This window comes from Peromyscus californicus, unplaced genomic scaffold, assembly GCF_007827085.1.
Source record: "Peromyscus californicus insignis strain IS unplaced genomic scaffold, ASM782708v3 Scaffold_14__1_contigs__length_90479793_seg_2, whole genome shotgun sequence".
NCBI classification, from domain to species: domain Eukaryota; kingdom Metazoa; phylum Chordata; class Mammalia; order Rodentia; family Cricetidae; genus Peromyscus; species Peromyscus californicus.
In genome coordinates this window covers 30,650,162-30,669,653 of record NW_026294436.1, presented here as the reverse complement: position 1 = coordinate 30,669,653, position 19,492 = coordinate 30,650,162, and positions in this window count along the sequence as shown.

Genomic DNA, 19,492 nt, shown 5'->3' with positions numbered 1-19,492 from the left:
ATCTCCTTGAGTTCTAAGCCAGCCTGGTCTACAGAGTGAGTACCAGGACAGTCAGGGCTGTTACATAGAGAAACCATGTCTAGAAAAAACAAAACAAAAAAAAAAATGTGAGAGATAAAATTTAGGGGAAACAATCATTTAACATGTTACGGAATGTATTTTAGCATAAAATTAAAAGCATAATATTCATCATAAAATATAAGAGAACAGCCGGGCAGTGGTGGCACATGCCTTTAATCAGCACTTGGGAGGCAGAGGCAGGCAGATCTCTGTGAGTTCAAGGCCAGCCTGGTCTACAAAGTGAGTTCCAAGAAAGGCACAAAGCTACACAGAGAAACCCTGTCTTGAAAAAACAAAAATAAATAAATACATAAATAAATAAATGAACAAATAGAGCTATTTGTATATTAGTGATGCAAAATGAAAAGTTTAACATAAAACAGAGGGTTCAAAATGTTTCTAATTGTACTGAAAGCATGATTGTGTTTTGAAAATAGTGCAGATAACAGAGAAATTTGACTTGAAATATAAACTTCACAATTTTGTCTTAAAAGACTTATTGCAATATTCAATTACATTAGTAATCTGTGTTCCTCTAACTTGCCTCACTTCTTTCCTATAAGTAATATTATACTGGAAAAACATCACATTCATTATCTTCTATAAGCGTACTTTATTACTTATTCAGCACTGAATTTAAACATACAGTCTTTCATTTAGTGTCAGAATTCTGGAACAAAAACTACATAATATATCCCTCTTGATATCAGATCTTATTTTATCTTCATCCTGATCAATACTTTTCTCATTCTGTCTAAATAATAGCCCCTAGATATATCCATGTTATCACCAACCATTTTTCTAAATTCATTTCTTCTGAAAAGAAATTGATCTGCAGCATCAATAATGGTAAACAATGAAATAACTATGATTTCTGAGTAGATAAAACACAAAAGTCATGTTCAAAGTACTCTGAATGCACTTTCAGTGGTAGCAGTTTTCCATATTCTTACAAAAAAGATTAATAATATAATCACTAAAATTACATAAATCCTGCCTGGTTTATATATATAATATATGTGAATATATAACATGCATGCCCATACAGTAATGTCAGTTACCCTCATGAGAAACAGAAGGTTGAAGACTTTGCTCTTTGATGCTGTCTCTATGATAAAAATATTTAAATGCATTTTACAAAGCTTTAAGAAACACGTTTGCATGTATAGTAATTAAAGATATTTGTTAAATATAATTATAACCATGCCAATCTTATGACCTGAAAAAAAAATATCTTTAGGAGACATCAAGGAAAAACCAACGGAGGACTAAGAAGCCAAGGTATATGCATGACAAGCAGTTTCCACTTCCAGAGGTCACACTCCTCCTTCAACTGAAACAGATGCTCCTGTTATAAAATTAAATGCAGTCTGAGTCATTAATCCTCCATGACTTTTAGTGCTAACATTAATATTCACTCCAAGTGTCTTGTAAAATATTTAGCAGTTTTTAAGAGTTCAGTTCCTAACAGGAGCAAAAATTAATAATAAATATAACAAATCCATTCCTTAGGAAAACAATTTGTACAGTGAAAAGCTATACTGCACAATGCATGCATTGAAATGGTACAAGTAAAAAAAAATAACTGAAGGGCAAATTCATTACAGATGAGAAAAAAACTTTTAACCTTTTAGTCCTGTAAGATACACATTAGAATCCTTCCTTAACTGAAGATGCCCTAATTTTAGCAAAGTACCCAGAAAATATTGCAATCCAAAATGAGGTTTTTAACTTTTGTATTTTGTTTTGCTTTATTTTTTTCGAGACAGGGTCTCACTATGTAGCCCTAACTGTCCTGAAATTCACTATGTAAACCAGGCTATCCTTGAACTCATAGAGATTTGCCTGCCTCTCCCTTATGAATGCTGGGATTAAAGGAGTGCACCATTGTGCCCAGCTACATTTTGTTTATTATGAGACTGACTTAAAGTACGAGAGTGCCTGAATTCCAAAGAAAATGTCAAAACGCAAGTGTGGAAGAAAATTGCCATGAAGAGAGTGTTCTGTGTGTGGCACATCCACAGACTATTGGTGAGCAATGCTGCTGCTTTCTGCCATCAAGGAAGAAACACCAGGCTGTACTTCACACGTATGCAATGCCTTCCTGCTCATGCCATTGTAGTTAAGAAGTTGGGCCTTTTTAAAGTACCCTTACATTAAACTATCATTTACATAAAATCCGTTCATTGTCTCAGTGTGATCCCCAGAACCCACATGGTAAAAACTGAAAACTGACTCCCATGAGGGACACACACACACACACACACACACACACACACACACACACACACACTAGAAAGAAAATTTGAAATGTATAAAATCTGTCTTTTAGAGCTCAGTACGTAAGACCCTTTTCTATATTAGACTTTTTAGTTTAGTAATCTCATAAATTCAACAAACTCATCCTAAACAAGGTCTTTCTATGCCTATCTTCACATTTATAAAATGGGGTTAATAATAGCTAATAATATCTCACTGTAATCATAAAAAGTCAGTAACAATGAATCTGTTGAGACACCAATAAATATAACCAATTCTTAAAGTAACAATCTGGCATAGGAAATAAAAACATAAAGATTTATTTATAATAATATTAGTAATAAGACTAACATGAAACATTTATTTGCAATATGGCATGGTGAATTTAAAATCTTAAATTGTATTAGTTCTTAGTAAAGGACAAATGTAAGAGAACCTTTCCAGTTATGTGAACATTTATCTATGTTCTAAAACAGATAAGTAAATGATAGATGATAAATAGATGATAGATATAAATAAAAAGATAGATTGATAGATGATAGATAGATAGATAGATAGATAGACTGATAGGATGAAATGCTTAAAGAAAGAAATAAAAAGACATGAGTGAGTTTATAAAAATGCATACCACACAATGGTTTTACTCATTAGAAAATATTTTTAAAATAAATAAACTTGATTAATGGTTTCATTTTCCTCAAAATTGTAGAATTAAGTCAAATGAGAAATTGGTTGAAAATCAGTATGCCTTGCTTTTCTTTGTTTAGCCCTTCTGTGTTTCTAGGTAGAAATGCCACTATGAGGATGAAATTAATAATTTCCTTGAATCAAGCAAATATTTTTTTAACCAAGTCACAGAGACTTTTGTTGGTTGTGAGTTCCTTCAAGTCCAGGTTTCTGGTGGAAATTCTAACTGAACTTCAGCATACCTTAGTTGTGTAGCTAAAGTTCTCTTGGCAGAATAGGGTTTCATTGACTGCAACACTGTCATTTGCAGAGCTCAAGGTGACTGGGACCTGCTTCCTTCTATGTCAGTGAGGAAGCATCTGTCAGAGTATAGACACACAGAACAGTGCAAGCAAAGCTCGTGAATTCAGTGAATGTCCTCAGTGTAAGCCCTGTCACATGGATCCCCCAAATCCCTCAGGGGACATATGTAGTCATCTATAGGACTTGATTTTGAGAGCTCTCTGCTCCAACTTCCCCCATGGCTGCATTGCCTGCTCCCATACTTTTAGAATGAAATAGATTCCCTGAAACAACTGAGGATCTTGATTAGATTTTTTGATGTGCATCTTCATAAAACTTGTCAGCCTGGCATGTCCTGGAAGAAGCCCCAACTGTGACTCTTCCTTCTGTTTCATTTGGTTTTTCCCAGAAGTCTGCCTATCATTGGTTGCGTATTTTAAATGGGGCTTGAAAGGAGCCTGGTATTCTCACTGTTCACATATAAACATCCCAATAATGTCATATGAAGCATGAGCAATCAGATCCCACCCTGCATTTGCTGGTGTTCACCTGCAAGTCACCCCTTACCCTCCTCACCATTTCTATCCCCCCTGTCATTTACATCTAAGCAAACAATTCCTTTTAGGGTCATTGTGGGTGTGGATTCTGTTTTGGAATAGGAGTTATCTTTTGTTCTCTATGATGCGCTCTATCATATATGTCACTAATTGTGTGAACATTTGTCTACATTTTTCCCCATTGGTTGTTAACTTTGGGAATAACAAAGCTATCTTATCTTTGTAAGTGCTGCAGAGAAAAACTGTCTAGCATGCATATCAAGAGGTGTTTCTTGAACTAATAAATGGATTTGACGTTTTCTCCAAAATAACTTTATAAGCTGCGACATACTAATATTAATTGATCATTTATTTGTAAATAAATTTTATCCTTTCACATAATTTTAAGAAATAAATACTTTTTTGAGAAGCAGTAAAAGTAAAATCTTCTAATTTTACATTTTAATAATACGAGAGTAAATAAGACTGAAAGAAGAATGAGTTAAAAAAAGCTACAAAGAGCTTGAGAATTTTTTTTTAATTTCCAACTTCTCCAAAAAACAAAATACCTTCAAATCTAAAGCACCAAAGGCTCGAAAATCACCAAGCTTTCCAACCACAGTTGCTGCTTGTATAAAGGAGCCAAATGAAGCTTCAAGTTGTTGACTGTCTGAGATCGATGGTACACATTTTAATATAAATGCTTAAATTCTCTTAAGCCTTCCACACCGTGAAGGTTAAGTGACCATTAAAGTGGGAATGTTCCATATGTCACTTTAGTACACAGACAAAAAAAAATGCATCAACTACAAAACATAATCCATTAGGTTAATGATCTTTGCTGAGGTGGCAGAAATATATCAGAGAAGCGGTCCATTTATTCCATCAGCCTTTCCTATATCAACCTGCATTTTCCAAGGGACAGTGTTCAGTTTTCTTTGGATCATTCTGTGGTAAGTGATGACTTAATTTCCCTGTCAAAATGGACTTCTCAAAGGCAAAACCATAGAATCCCACCAACTAGCACCACTGTGCACAAAGACCCCAAGCCTAGCACATCTCAGCTTTTGCTGGTGCATTTTTTAGCAATGATAATATTTCTATATTTGATATGTTACCCAAACAATGAAAAAAAGAAGCAAAATACCCAGTTTTTGAATAGTTTCCATGGAGGAATGGTTAAGAAATAATGTTTTTTTTTTTGGTTTTTTTTTTTTTTTTTTTTTGGTTTTTCGAGACAGGGTTTCTCTGTGTAGCTTTGCGCCTCTCCTGGAACTCACTTGGTAGCCCAGGCTGGCCTCGAACTCACAGAGATCGCCTGGCTCTGCCTCCCGAGTGCTGGGATTAAAGGCGTGCGCCACCACTGCCCGGCTTAAGAAATAATGTTTTTAAACCATCTTTTAAAAATCTTCTCCAAACAAGACATGTTTGATCTCGGAGATTAATGGTTTGCACAAGGAAATGTGGTCTAAACTAAAACACAGCCTGGTTCTGTCAGCCATGGCAAATTTCAAAGACGCATACATACCAGCATATCTCAAATTGGCTGGGAGCAAGAAAGAATTACTTCAAGAGCTGTTGCCCGTGTCTAAACTGGCTTGCAAGGTACAAAGGTCTCTTTCAAGTAAAACTCTCCCACTCTGTAGATTTTATATATAGATAGATATATTTTGAACTTTATTTACCAAACTTAATTTAATAGTTATGGTGTTTCAGTCTGTTAAGAGTGTTAAATTAACATTAAAATCACAGTAAACTGAACTCTAATCAACATATTGTGAGAACACCTGTGTCAATGATTCATCAACTAGTATCTATAGGCTCCATTAATATAAGGGTATGCTTTTAGCCATTTAAGAATTTTTAAAAATTGACAGGTATATTTATAGATTAGAACAAAAAAATGTGTCCCAGTATGGTGGTTGATGAATTGAATCCTCTATAGTCAGAATTTAGGAATAAAGAATAACAGAGTAATTCAACTAAGTAATATCGTTTCTGAAATACAAGGCTCATGTATGCATGAGGAGAAGCCAGGATATTCTCATCTAGAAATGATTTCCCTATAAATGTTAAACAATGCACTGGTCCTGTATGGAAATTTTCTTCATTCCATTTGTGATCTCATATATTCTCTTCTGCTTTTTAAGGGGCAGAATCTGGAGCATTACATTTTCTGGATTTCTTAAGCAAATCACTTCCTTTTGGATTAGGCCGATACAAGTTACTGGCAGCCAATGGGCATGTGAAACACAGAAAGTATTGAATTTTTTTTCCTGCTCTGGTTATGCCTTCAGCGTGGAGGCAGTCATGGCGAGAAAGTGCAGGAAATTTTAGCCACAGCTGTCACTGTGACAGGAAACATCTATTTCACTGGGCACGCAGGCAATGTCAGCAACATTGGCCTGTGAGCACAGGTTCTAGAGGAAATGGTGCAAAGAAACAAGACAGAATGTGAGAAGAGTGTAACATGCAAATGAAGACAATTAGAGACAGCTTCACTCAAGAGACCTGATTATCTTAAGCAGAATGACCTCAGACCCATGACAATATTATTAGATAGAAATATGGTTTTGTGTTCCATCTAGCGGATATGGCGATGGACAGTGCATAAGAGAACACTCATACCACGTCCAAAGTTCTGTGGGACAGTGATGTTGTAGACAACCCAAGTGCCTGTGGTATGGAATGTACAAGTAATTTTTCATTTAACAGTCATAACCAATTGAGATGAAGAGCACTAACTTTAACCCAATTCTTTCTAGAAAACAGAAGAGGAGATGCAGTGTTCATGGAAACAAAAAAAGGAAGAGAGCCAGATGACCAAGCCAGAGCCTTTGTGACTGTAGCCCACCAGCTGCTAAGGAGCTTTCACATTGCCATTTTTTTTTTTTCATTCTTGCAGAATCGTTGTCCACCAAGCTTCCTATTTCCAATAGTTACCTTAGCTTCCATATTACTATGATTTCACTTTCTCCTTTTTCATCTGTTTTTCTGAAACCTTGGTTTGTTCCTCTTTCTCTCAGCTTTTAAATTTAGGAATTATCCATTTTGTGCCCCATTCTCATTTTTTTCTTTTTTTTTTGTTTTATTTTTCTATTTATTCTTCTCTCATATATTTACATCCCAACTATAGTTTCCCCTCCTCTTCTCCTCCCAGCCCACCCCACCCCCCTTCTTTCCTCTCTCGCAGATCCACTCCACTCCATTTCCCCTCAAAAAAGGGCAGGTGTCCCACAGGGATATCCACTAGACATGGCATAGCAAGTGGCAATAAGACTATGCACATCCCCTCATGTTAAGGTTCAGTGAGGCAACCCAGTGGGGAGGAAAGGGCTCCAAAATCAGGCAAGAGGGTCAGAGAGAGCCCCTGATCCCACTGTTAGAAGTCCCACATGAACACCAAGCTACACACCTGCCACAGACATGCAGAGGGTCTAGGTCAGACGGATCCAGGCTCCCTGGTTGTCTGCTCAGTCTGTGTGACTCCCTACGAGCCCTGGTTAGTTGACTGTATGGGCTGTTTTATTGTAGTTTCCCTTGACCCCTCTAGCTCCTACAATCCACCTCTTCTGCAGGATTCCTCGAGCTCTAAGGTTTGGCTGTGGGTCTGTGTTCCCATCAGTTGCCGGATGTAGACTCTCTGATGACTCTCCAATTATGCTAGGCTCTGATCTAGAAATATAGCAGAGTGTGATTAGAAATTCTTTTACGTCTTCAGTACTCATAGTAACAATAAACTCATTTATAAATTAGATCCCATCTTTCCTCTGAATGCCCAATATTTATCACTACCTGAATGCTTACAGTGTCATCAATATACTTGAAAATTGAATTTAAATTTTATCTTATCCATTACCCCAAATGAACATATAGCTTAGGCTCCCAGGAAATAATAGTAAATACAATTGTTTAATTACCTCAGGCTCAAAACCCCAGAGTATCTTGTAATCACTTCTACCAGGCACTTCTCATTCAAATTAATTTTAATTCACAAGTACCGTTATAGTCTTATGTACTTGATGCTCAGAATATTTTATTACATCAAAAATAATACATTTGCTTTTTAAGAATTGAGTTGCATCTTGCTCAGCTGTGTCATTAATTGTGGTGTTCTTACCTTTTGATTCCCCTGCCACAGCTCCTTAAGACCTACATAAAAAAAAAACAATCTCCTCATAAATGCTCCTATGATCCTTCTGCTTTCATTTGATCTCTAACAGCAGTTTCTTACTATCTAAAGTATGTGTTTCCTATTATTATTTCAATAAATATTCAAATGACAAAATAAGTCTTTACTCATGATGGAGATTATAAATATACTATTTCACAAATTAAGATTGTGAAATATTAAGAAGAAAGATATAGATCAGAATAGATAAATTATACTAAGGACAGCACCATTACACTTTCATAGGAACAATTCCAGTCCTCTATGGAATTATTTCACTTCTTCCTCAAAATAGTAATCTTAGGTATGATTTATGTGATCTCCAATTTTTACACAATGAAACAGAAATGATGAGAGGTTAACAAGCTCCCACAGCTGTGAACTAGTAGAGTTGTAAAGGAAACCAGGGTGGTTTAACTTTAGAATCTGCCAAAACTGTACAATGGAAAAAAGAAAGCATCTTCAACAAAAGGTGCTGGCATAACTGGATGTCAATATGTACAAGACTGCAAATAGATCCATATCTGTCACCATGCATAAAACTTAAGTCCAAGTGGATCAAAGATCTCAACATAAATCCAGTTACTCTGAAACTGATAGAAGAGAAAGTAGGAAGTAGTCTTGAATGCATTGGCACCAGAGATCACTTCCTAAATATAACACCAGTAGCACAGACACTGAGAGAAACAATTAATAAATGGGACCTCTTAAAACTGAGAAGCTTTTGTAGGGCAAAGGACACGGTCAACAAGACAAAGTGACAGCCTACAGAATGGGAAAAGATCTTCACCAACCCCACATCTGACAGAGAACTGATATCCAGAACATATAAAGAACTCAAGAAATTAGACATCACAATACCCAACAGTCCAATTTAAAAAATAGGCTATAGAGCTAAACAGAGAATTCTCAACAGAAGAAGCTTAAATGGCTGAAAGACAATTTAAGGAATTGCTCAACATCCCTAATCATCAGGGAAATGCAAATCAAAATGACTCTGAGATACCATCTTACACCTGTCAGAATGGTTAAGATCAAAAACACTGAAGACAGTTTATGCTGGAGAGGATATGGAGCAAGGGGAACACACCTCCACTGTTGGTGGGAATGCATAATTGTACAGCCACTTTGGAAATCAATATGGCGCTTTCTTAGAAAATTGGGAATCAACCTCCCTCAAGACCCAGCTATACCACTCTTAGGCATATACCCAAGGAATGCTCAATCACACCACAAGGACACGTGCTCAACTATGTTCATAGCAGCATTATTTGTAATAGCCAGAACCTAGAAACAACCTAGATGCCCTTCAACTGAAGAATGGATAAATAAAATGTGGCACATATACACAATGGAGTACTACTCAGCAGAGAAAAACAATGACATCATGAGGTTTGCAGGCAAATGGATGCAATTAGAAAACATCATCCTGAGTGAGTTAACCCAGACTCAGAAAGGCAAACATGGTATGTACTCACTCATAGGTGGATACTAGATGTAAAGCAAAGGATAATCAGACTGCAACTCACAGCTCCAGGGAGGCTACCTAGTAAAGAGGACACTAAGAAAGACACAGGGATTGCCCAATGACAGAGAAATGGATGAGATCTACATGAGCAAACTGGGGGTGGGGTGGGGTAATGGAGGACAAGGGTCAAGGGAAAGAGAGCTTAGGGGAGCAGGAGGTCCCAGCTGGATCAGGAACAGAGTGGGAGAACAAGGAAAGAGATACCATAATAAATGAAGACCCCATGGGAATAGGAAGAAGTAGAGTGCTAGAGAGGTCCCTAGAATTCCACAAAGATACCTCCACAATAGACTTCTGTCAATGGTTGAGAGAAAGCCTGAACTGACCTACTCTAGTGATCTGATGGCCGAACACCCTAACTGTCATGATAGAACTCCCATCCAGCGACTGATGGAAGCACATGCAGAGATCCATGGCTGGGTCCCAGACAGAGCTCCAGGAGTCAAATCAGCGAGAAAGAGGAGGGATTATATGAGCAAGAGATATTGAGACCAAGATTGGAAAAAGCACAGGGACAAATAGCCAAATTAGTGGAAACACGTGAACTGTGAACCAATAGCTGAGGAGTCCCCATGGAACTGGATCAGGCCCTCTGGATAAGTGAGACAGTTGATTAGCTTGAACCATTTAGGAGGTCCCCAGGCAGTGGGACTGAGACCTGTCCTTGGTGCATAAGCTGGCTTTTTGGAACCTAGGGCCTATGCTGAGACATTTTGCTCAGTCTTGGTGTAGAGAGGAGGGGACTGGACCTGCCTCAACTGAATCTACCAGGCTGAACTGAATCCCTAGGGGAGACCTTGCCTTAGAGGAGGTGGGAATGGGAGGTGGATTTGGGGGGGAAAGGCTGAGGGGTGGGAGGAGAGAGGACAGGGTAATCTGTAGCTGATATGTAAAATTAAATTAATTATAAAATAAAAAAACAATCTGCTATTGAGAAACAGCACTATATAAATTACTGTGGGATACAAATCTTTTATCAACTAAGTGTTGTGGAATATTAATTTAAGATGTGTTATATTCATTTATACTGTGAAATGTTTGTTTACTGATGCAGAGATGTGTTGCATTCTTTTATGTTGTACTTGTTTAACTTTGTGAAGCTGTGTTACTTTGTCTACCTAGGACACTTGATTGATCTAATAAAGAGCTGAATGGCCAATAGCTAGACAGGAGACAAAAATAGATGTGGCTGCCAAGCAGAGAGGAAAAAGAGAGAAGAAGGAAAACAGAAGGAGGAGAGGAGGATGCCAGGGGCCAGCCACCCTTCCACACAGTCAGACACAAAATAAGAATGGAAGAAAAAAATATACCCAAATAGAGAAAGGTAAAAGCCCAGAGGCAAAAGGTGGTTGGGATAACTTAAATTAAGAAAATCAGGCTAGAAACAAGCCAAGCTAAGGCTAGACATTCATAAGAAATTGTATGTCTTGATGAATTTATTTGGGAGTTGGTTGGTGGGACTCCAAAGAGATAAGAGGAAAGAGTTAAAAAAAAAAAAACTACAACTAAGTCCCCTTCAAAATGAGGAATGGCATAAAATAAGTAGTTTATAGTTTAAGCTTTGAGGGAAATTATTCTAGTCAATTAAAAGAATCTGGAATTTAAGAGTTTAGAATCTTACTGTACATAGGGAATTGTGTTAAGCATAAAACAATGGCAATGAAGGAGATTAGAAATTCAAATTAGGACCATGTTTTAAGACTGTATATGTCACGCTAAGAGAACGTATTTTTATGAACTCATTGAGACATGACAGGAATTTATAAACTATGATAGGGATTGTCCATAATTCTTACAATAGTCAGGTGATGAGGCTGAAATGAGTGGATAGTCCAACCGTGACACAGTGAGTACTGAGGATAAGGTCTATAGAAAGAAGAGACATTGGGAAGAGAATAGTGCTTTATATATCTTTGTGAGTAACAAAGAAAAATCTAGGATAACTCTAACATATATACATAGTCACTAGATATCTATTATATTTATACATATATGATTAGCATGCATATATGTGGATAGAGAAGAAAAACAAAACATTTTGTAAAATTCCTATTGACATATTTGAGTAATTAAATAAGAAAAACAGGATCATTATAAACCATCATCCAACAGCCTTCCATTTCTCAGGTTCTTTTCAGTGTACATGTTCATCTTTCTCCTTTCCCCTATGTTCATCCTGTGTAAATGAATGGTCTCTCAATACATTTTAAATGACATATGTCATATGTGAGAAAGGCAGATTAAACTGCGGGGATTAACTTAAAGAATCAGATTTTAAGGATTTTTCAAATGATTTTCTAAGATGACTGAATGCCTTAATGTTATAAAAGAATAAAACATGTTTCTCTAAAGGTCACTGTGTGCCGCAGGGCTTGGTCCTGGAAACATTACTAAGGGAACATGGGAATGAGGAAATGACAGCCATAAATGCAGGAAAGCTGGGGTTGAGTGGGCTGTGCTCACTGTGATGGAGGGTACCTAGTATGAAACCCAAAACAGTGCTTTTTATGTACTATTATTATGTAATTTATAAATAGTGTTACTTATTATGTAAAGGCAAGGCAAGGATATTGTTTATTAAGCAAAGTCAAGCTTGCCTCTTTGGGAAATCTCTGCAGGGGTGCTGTCTCAAGCTGTAAACATCTGAGTGGAGGAAGCTGGGGTCCACACTTCCTGTTAACTGTCAGTAACCACACATAGACCAGTGGAAGGCTTTACCAATTTTCCTGAACTTGATCCAGTGAAACATTTATCATTTCCATGCTCTGAGGCATTGTCATCCTTGACATAGCTGTGCTCATGTCAGTAATACACATTTACTCAGGACTTCATTCACTCCTAGTAAGTAGTTCCACTCGCTATCCATAAGGCAGTAGGCAAAGAGTCAGAAATTCCTTAGTTTGGGAGATCATCAGGATGAGGTCATTCAGGCTTCCAACCACTGTGTGTCTACATTTGTCTCAAGTAGGAAAAAAGCTACACAACACCAGAGTAGACACACTAATTTTCCTATTATAAGCTCACAAAATGCATAAGGAGACAAAAGAAGGAATAAACTAAAGCACAATTTTAACTTGTAACACCAAAAAAGAAATGTGGCAACAGGAAGCTGAGAAGCTAAAATTATGAGAATCCTTTTTTCTAGCCATTCAGTAACCTCAACATTGTTAAACTCCAAAAGAAAAAGAAAAAACTTGATGGTCTTTCCAGATTCAGTCTGCAATTGTAATTAACAGAAAATTCTTCCTAAATTGAAGTAAAATCCATTCCATTGTAAAGTACCTTTAACCCCAAAAGACACAAAATGTGACATGAATTTTAGTGATTTTTAATGACAGTATCATAAGCAAGAAAACAAAATATGGCTTATATAGAATTCAGAAATAATAGCACTAAGCTAATTAATTATCTGTGTCAGTAGTGTAGGTACAGTGTATAGAAGCCACAAAAATTACATGTCTGGGATTTTATTTCATTCCAAGAACATGCTAGCTTTTGGTATTTCAACCAAAATAAAACAGGAATACTTACAGGCAGGGGAATTAGTTGAAGGCTAATTTGGTTAGATATTAATCTCTAGGCTAACCTTAAGCACATAGTAAAACACTGTCTCCACAACAACAAAAAAAGGAGGAATAATTACAAATGGGTTTAGTTAAAGGTTCTCTAGAGACATAGAACTGATGAATGTATATTATTATTACAAAAGATGATTTACTCTAATAACCGTAACACGAGAGAAGCTGGTTAGTTCAACAATGACTGGCTGCCTGCTGTGAAGGTTAAGAACCAGCCCTGGAGCTGCTCAGGTCATGAACTTGGATGCCTGAACAGTCTCAGTCTGGCTTTACAGACTGAAAAGATTTCTGGTCTTCATTCACGTCAGAATTCTGAAGAATCTGGGTTCTGTTTCGTTCCACTGCCAGTGAGACAGATGTAATCTCCAGGAAGCATAGGTGGACCGGACAGCAGTACCATTATTTCCTCTAAATATTTATGTGTCTATATGCAGGCCTGAGCTACTCTCAGCCATAGATGTGCTTCACCCTTCTCCCAGTAGACAGGAATATAACTGGTCAAAGTGATGAGAATAAGAGGCTGGGTGCTCAGTCCTAAATGGGATATCTTTAGCAATACACAGCTCCTCATCCTGTGCTAACAAGGCTCAGAGAATGCTACAAAGGAGAAGACAGAAAGAATGTAAGATCTAGTTAGACACAGAGGAGTGCACCAACATCCTATCTTCTGGACACTCCGTTGCTTTTTGTACTCATGAATGTACAGAAGCATTGTTAACCTGTACAAGAACTTCACAAGATCAAGCCACCCCTCAGTGAGAATCTACTCTCACTGTCGGTTTCTAGTGGACAGAGAATCAGTCTTTTTTGAGGTTGTTTCCACTGCTAGATTTCCCATGCTTCAATGGCTGGCCTCAAACTCCCACACATATGGGCAGTACTAATTAGCACTAATTGGATTCAATGAGTTGTTTCAAAAAAAGAAACATGAAGCTGAGAGGATGACATGCTGTGGGAGATGCGAAAGGATCTGATGTGAAGGAGGGAATATTATTTCATTGTATACATGTTTGACATTCTCAAGAATAAAGAAAAAATATACTTAAAATATAATTATGTTGAAAATATCCAGGTGAGAGCTTTCTTGGTGTATCTGATGTTGTAGAAATAAATATGATATACACTTAGGAGTGATCAGATGCTTAATGGAAATCGAAGGTTTGGAAATGCTTCGTACAGGGAGAAAAATATTATTGCTTACATGTATTTACTCTATCCTAGGTTCCCGATCAAGCTTAGTTCGTTATCCAAAACAACGTATTATTTTGTCCCTCCCAAAAGAAGCAGTTCACAGCTCACTGACATTCCCCAAAACACACTTGGTGATTATTTGAGAAACTCAACTTAGTTAGGTAGTTAGTTAGTTGACTAAATTCAACTTAATTTCCCAAAATCCATTAGCTTTCACTTACTTAACCATCCTTTAAACTCATGTTATAGTGCATACAGTGAGAGTGATTATAAATATCAACAGTTAAAGGAAATAGAAATGAGCTAATACGTAATATGAAGGAGAAAAAGAGTTGGAGGAAGAATATTTAAAATTATTCTATCAAAGTAGATAGGTTTATAGGAGCTTTATCAAAAGGAGTGAATTGTCCATGTTCACACCAGCTTAGAAAACATTGAGTAAACCAAGGAATGTTCCCACAGGAGCAAGGTGCTTGGAGGGATGCAGGGATTTTGCCAATATCATTTTAAGTAGAATCTAATCTCTCTATCTCTATTCACAATAGTCTTTCAAAACCACCCAGAGAGAAAATTATGGGGCCCTGCCTCTCTATGATGAACCTTTGGTATCAAGGAAGACTGTCATTTCCTTGAGTGCTGTAGATAGTGGTAACTTGTCTGTGTACTAGATTAAAACTCACCACCCATCCTTGTGAAAGAAAGCTTAATTAAATTCAACGGTTCATGGATACCCAAGAAGCATGAGAGACAGAGCGGGATTTGTTGAGAAGTAGATGTGAGGCAGAAGAGGAAGAGAGATGAAAGAACGTATTAGTGGGCAAAAAGACAAGAATGTGACAATCCACATCTGATATAGCTCATTTCCCTCCACGTGAAAACCCATTCCTTACCATGGCTGTCAAGCCACTGCATAGGATGATGCCTGTTATATCACTGTCCTTAGTTGCTGCTGTTCTTCATGCTCTTTATTCAGCTTCAGCCCCAATGCCCTCCTTGTCCTTTGCGTATCAGAGACTATGTCCATTCTAGTTCCACACAACTCAACAACTCGAGTTGCCTGCCTCTTCATCTACCTGAGTTTCTTTGCTCTTTCCAGCACCTTCTTCGAATCCTGCATTAAAACCAGTAAGAACTTCCTGCATGCTTCAACATACTCCTGTCAGTTAACACAAGAATCCAAACTAACTCTGTCTAGTGAAGTCCCAACAGCCAGTACTTAAGATAGACCAAACATGTAACAAATACATGCTGAATATGTGAAAATTTTAATTTGTTTTAAGTTGAAATGTTGAGAATTGAAAAAAATCTTATCTCTTGCTGTCAATGGCATAAGGAAAATGTCAAAGATAAACACATCCAGTCATTAGTAAAAAGTTGCAGAAACAGGTTTTATTCAGTAACTACTGACAGGAAGGAAAAGAGCAAGGCTCTGTTAAAATTAGTTCAGAAATAATCTGATGTTTTAATGAAAGAACGTTGGAGTGGGGCAGGAAATGTGTGGGCTTGAGCAGTATCAAGGGAGTATTAACCAAATGAATTAAGAAGTGAATTTGAATGACCTGTACATCTTTAGATTTGCTTACTGACACTGAATGAAATTATACACTTTTCATGCCATAGAAACTGGAAGACAGTATTTTCATGACAGACTGGAATAAACAGTAAATTATTTTTATAGCTTGAGTTTTGTCTGGCATCAGATCAGTTCATGATCAATGTGGGAGATGCTAAGAATCACATTAAAGCTTGTTATGGTCTTTATTGGACATGCTTGAGGCTATTTAAGAAGAAAGAATGAACTTTAAGAAAAGACTTTTGGATATAGTTAAGTCTGTTGTCTTGTTTAGTTATTTTTGTTGAGACAGAGTTAAAGGATATGAGAGGAGAATGTGGCAGACAGATGCTGAAAGTACAGAAAACAAGGTAAAAATGAATTATCTGAGAGATAGTAAAAGAATGTAGCTAACTAGCCAGTGGAAAAGAACAGCTCATCATGACCAATGTAACTAGACTAAAGAGCACTGTGGGTGGAAGAATGCTAGTAAGAGTAATAACTCTTCTTTCAAGCTGCAGGTTTTTCTGGATACAATGGTGGGTTATAGAAAAGAGAGTGGCTGATGTCCCTGCCCTTTATACAAGGTAACAGTCTGAAGTGACAGAAAACTCCTGAGAAATTGTGGTAGTTAGTAGCTCAAGTCAGGTGAGTAAAAACAAAAACCTGAAGATGGAGGGATTGAAGGTACACGCATTCTGGACATGGCATGGATAGAAATTGTCACAGTCAGAAACAGTAGCATATACCCATAATCCCAGCACGGGGCTGCACAGCAAACCCCAGGATCTGTCTGTTGTGGTCTCAGTGTAATGTGTCTCCAGTTGCTAGCACTGTTTGGGGAAGTTATGGAACTTCTAATACATGAGGTCTGGCTAACATTGTAAGTCAGTAGTGGTTGGTTCAGAAACAGTATCCTAACAGTAGCATGGACTGAATCTCTCTCTTGTCCCCTGTGGCAGTGCCATCTGACAAAAGAGAATTTAGCTTTCACAGCTACTTAAGCCAAGACAATCCAAGTTTAATTCTCTCTCTCTCTCTCTCTCTCTCTCTCTCTCTCTCTCTCTCTCTCTCTCTCTCTCCCTGTGTCTTCCATCTCTCCCTGTCCATTGACTTTGTTTGTCTCTAGCAAGGAGCTTTTTTCTTTATTCAACAGCATATAAAAACCATTGTATGGTGCCGGGCGGTAGTGGTGCACGCCTTTAATCCCAGCACTCGGGAGGCAGAGCCAGGCGGATCTCTGTGAGTTCGAGGCCAGCCTGGGCTACCAAGTGAGTTCCAGGAAAGGCGCAAAGCTACACAGAGAAACCCTGTCTCGAAAAACCAAAAAAAAAAAAAAAAAAAAAAAAAAAACCATTGTATGGTAAAGGAATGCCTAATCCATTTCTACAGAAAATTTTAATCATTTTACAAGATAAGACCTTGCTTTTCTGGCTGTTAGTGACACAGAACAGCATTCAAAACTGCAAACAGATGTTATCAAACTAAATCATAAGTTCCTTCCAAAATTTATGGTACATGATTTATAAGATTGCTATCAACCTTACTGTTTTCAGCAAGTGATATAATACCTAATTAACACAGCATACGCACGCGCGCGCACACACACACACACACAATTTGGGTCACTCACATGAAAGAGTTTTTAAGATTTAAGATTAGAGTTATGCCTTTAGTTTACCTGATAAACGCTAATGACATAGGACGTCCAAAACATATTAAGATAGGTTACATTATTTTCTTAAAGGCAAGTTAAAAGTAAGCCTACTGACCACACAGTTGGATGGCAGATTGAGGTACATTAACTTGGTTGCAAGGTCAGGCTAAAGTTCAGTTTCTGAAGGACAGAAATGAAGGATAAGAATTCTAGCCACACCCCATGACCGAGCAAGCGCTAGCAAGACACTTAGTCATTTTCGCTTAGTCATTTCCGGGGTCCTAAATTCTACATAATCCGTGCGCTGCGTGGTCACATAATCTGCATGCAGCGTGACCACTCAATCTATGCGCGTGCTTGGTGTAGCTATATGGGTCGTATGCACATGCATGGGGGAGTCCGTAAAAGGCAGATCCCACGTACCCTACCCTCTCTTCCTGCACAAGTCTTTCAGTATTCCTAAACACATTGTTTTCTGTCCCTTCTTCCTCCTAATAAACTCATATAGTGGGTGGTGTTGTGCCTCATGACTTTACTCCGCAGGATAAACAGTGCCGCATAAAACTAACAAGAGGTACTTACAGAAAAAAGCCATTTCCATAGTTTCCCATCTATACTTCTGTGTGACCAGCAGCAAGCTTGCATATCAAGGCCAAAGCACTAGCCACCATGCCTACCCCACCATGAACAGTAAACTAAAATAAGATAGTTTTTATCAGTCATTTGTTCACAGAGAAGAAAACATGTACATACAAGGAAGAGGGGATAAAGTGGGGCTTAGGTGGTAATTGAAAGTATAAGAATAATTTTTTAATTCTTTACTAAAGAGAGAGGGGGTCAGGATGTTAGCAAATGATATTTAGCAGTCCCTCAATAAATGCTTTTTAAATAAATTATAGACATTTTTAGCTACAGGTTGAGAATCTATAATTCTATCCCATCATTCTTACTTGAATATAGACCATAATTGAAGACAAAAGTATATAATTCTCAGTCCGGAAAATCTTGTTAAAATTCTGAGTTTTATAAATAGATGAAATCATAGCAAAAAGACATGCATACAACATAAAACAATTTTTATACTAGTAATATCAGTGATAATAAAGGTAATATTTAGATAACCACAATTTTGTGCAAGATTTTTCTCTAAGCATTAAATATTCACTAAATCATTAAATATTCATGTCAAAATCCTAATATGTATACTGTCATCATCACTCTTAACCAGAAAGGGCACAAAAAGTTTAAGTTACTTGTTTAAGAACATACTTTATTAAGAGGAGGACCTCCCATAAAACCTGACAAATGTCAGAATATGGATTGTTATTCACTATTTTTACCAATGTAAAATTATTATATGATGAATTCCAAATGGACATACTCTATCCAATTCTCACAGGTAAAACAATTGCATTAAGTAAAAAAGTATTACATAAATACATGCTAATGACTTCAAAATACAAAATTTGGGATTAATTGTTAAAATATAGATCTCCCAATACTTGAGGCTTAGCATGATACTAAAAATAAGGAAAAAAGAATAGTATTTAACCTTGAAACATAATTATTTTGAGGTTCTGGATATTTGTGTATTTTTGCAGGTTTATAAAAATACTTGTTTCTATTTTCACATGATCAACCACTGGAAATTATCCAGTTTTGATAAATAACATTAACTGAGGAGTTGAAAGAGCCAAAATATTAAACATACTTGAAGGTTTGCTAGATAAAATAAGAAAGTTTAATAACAAGTCGTGGAACTAATTTTTAAACAGTATAGTTTACAGCGCTAGCTTACCAGGCTGTTTATACCTTACCAAAATATTCAAGTACAATAGCACAATAGATATAGATCAAGATCAATTAGCTAGTTTTGTTTTATACTATTCTGTCTTAGACATATTTATATAGTGCAATGAATATGAAGTGGGAATGGGTGCAACTGTTGTCAAATTAATCTCCTAGATAAATTTAGATAAACAAGACATGAA